This window comes from Chiloscyllium punctatum, unplaced genomic scaffold, assembly GCF_047496795.1.
Source record: "Chiloscyllium punctatum isolate Juve2018m unplaced genomic scaffold, sChiPun1.3 scaffold_628, whole genome shotgun sequence".
NCBI lineage: Eukaryota > Metazoa > Chordata > Chondrichthyes > Orectolobiformes > Hemiscylliidae > Chiloscyllium > Chiloscyllium punctatum.
The window spans coordinates 1-2,500 of record NW_027310362.1 but is presented as its reverse complement, the minus strand read 5'-3'; positions in this window follow the sequence as shown (position 1 = coordinate 2,500).

Genomic DNA, 2,500 nt, shown 5'->3' with positions numbered 1-2,500 from the left:
AAAACTTTAGACTTCCGTGAGCTCTCCGGCTTGCACCGAGACCCGAAGTCGACGTGCGAAGCACCACGGGACCCCTTTCGCCTGCAGGTCCCGAGCCGCCTTTATTTGCTGTTACGAGCATCGTGTGCCCCATACCTGCGTGACGAGCACCGCAGGGCGGCAGAGCCATCGCACTTGGCCGGGTGGCAGAGGAGGACCAGACTATTCACAGATAGCGGCCCAACGACTCCCAGAGCCGGTCGTGCGGCGCGCGAGGTCTGCTCTCTTCACAAGAGGCTTTATTAGGGAGTGCTAAGGCAAGGTTCTGTGCCCTCCACCCTCATCGCAACACCCATGGGAGCCTCCGGTCGTCAATAGACCGCCGCACCGGCCTCTGACTGACTCTCAGAATGGACGGAAAGAGCCGGGTAAGCCTTTCAAAAGATTCGACCACGTGCCGAAAACTTTAGACTTCCGTGAGCTCTCCGGCTTGCACCGAGACCCGAAGTCGACGTGCTAAGCACCACGGGACCCCTTTCGCCTGCAGGTCCCGAGCCGCCTTTATTTGCTGTTACGAGCATCGTGTGCCCCATACCTGCGTGACGAGCACCGCAGGGCGGCAGAGCCATCGCACTTGGCCGGGTGGCAGAGGAGGACCAGACTATTCACAGATAGCGGCCCAACGACTCCCAGAGCCGGTCGTGCGGCGCGCGAGGTCTGCTCTCTTCACAAGAGGCTTTATTAGGGAGTGCTAAGGCAAGGTTCTGTGCCCTCCACCCTCATCGCAACACCCATGGGAGCCTCCGGTCGTCAATAGACCGCCGCACCGGCCTCTGACTGACTCTCAGAATGGACGGAAAGAGCCGGGTAAGCCTTTCAAAAGATTCGACCACGTGCCGAAAACTTTAGACTTCCGTGAGCTCTCCGGCTTGCACCGAGACCCGAAGTCGACGTGCTAAGCACCACGGGACCCCTTTCGCCTGCAGGTCCCGAGCCGCCTTTATTTGCTGTTACGAGCATCGTGTGCCCCATACCTGCGTGACGAGCACCGCAGGGCGGCAGAGCCATCGCACTTGGCCGGGTGGCAGAGGAGGACCAGACTATTCACAGATAGCGGCCCAACGACTCCCAGAGCCGGTCGTGCGGCGCGCGAGGTCTGCTCTCATCACAAGAGGCTTTAGGGAGTGCTCAGGCAAGGGTCAGCCCGCAGCCTTCCTGGCAACACCCAGGGGAACCAGGCCACTCGCGTCTCTCGCCTTCATTTTCGACACGAGCGCCTGCGGAGGGCCACCACCCCCTCCGATTGTCAAGAGACCTCCGCACCGGCCTCTGACTTACTCTCAGAATGGACGGAAAGAGCCGGGTAAGCCTTTGAAAAGATTCGACCACGTGCCGAAAACTTTAGACTTCCGTGAGCTCTCCGGCTTGCACCGAGACCCGAAGTCGACGTGCTTAGCACCACGGGACCCCTTTCGCCTGCAGGTCCCGAGCCGCCTTTTATTTTTGTTACGAGTATCGTGTTCCCCAAACCTGGGTGACGAGCACCGCAGGGCGGCAGAGCCATCGCGCTTGTCCGGGTGGCAGAGGAGGACCAGACTATTCACAAATAGCGGCCCAACGACTCCCAGAGCCGGTCGTGCGGCAGGCGAGGTCTGCTCTCATCACAAGAGGCTTTAGGGAGTGCTCAGGCAACGGTCAGCCCGCAGCCTTCTTGGCAACACCCAAGGGAACCAGGCCACTCGCGTCTCTCGCCTTCATTTTGGACACGAGCGCCTGTGGAGGGACGGCCGGAGTCAACGTGGGGTTTGCCCGCCCTCCAATAGTGTCAAAAGACCGCCGCACAAGTCTCTGACTGACTCTTAGAACAGACAGAAAGAGTTTGTCAAATCTGTCAAAAAATTGACAAAGTGTCAAAAATTCGACTTCCAAGAGCTCTCCGGCATGCACTCATACCTGTCATTAAAGTGCTATGCCCGTGGAACCGTTTTTCGGATGCCTTTCAGAACGGTCCCGCGCCGCCATTTTGTTCTAAAAATCGTGTTCCCATATATCTCCGGGTACCCCGCCAACCTCACTGCGGAAAAACTACAAGTGGCACTGAATGGGTCTGAATTCCAAATTTGACTGCATCGGTCTGGAACTCGGTCCGGTCAAAACCGTTTGGATTTTTCTCGGTCCGGACTTCCGCGACAGACAAAGTTAAAGTTTTCGGGCTGCAGGCACAAAACGACAGCTGGCCATTTGCCGGGCTCAATTCACCCAATTCCTCCGGCACTTCGGAGCACATGTTCGGTGTAAGTTTGCGAATCTTTCCCGATGCTGCAGCATTTTCCTCCGCTGACACTTAGAATATTTTTCACACTTTGCTGAAAATTTTTCTAAGTGTTTTTTTCCAAGTTTTCCTGGTTACTGATTTCTTCTTTTTAAACATTTTTCTAAGTTTTTCTGGTTACTGATTTCTTCTTTTTAAACATTTTTCGCAGTTTGTCTGGTTACTGATTTCTTCTTTTTAAACATTTTT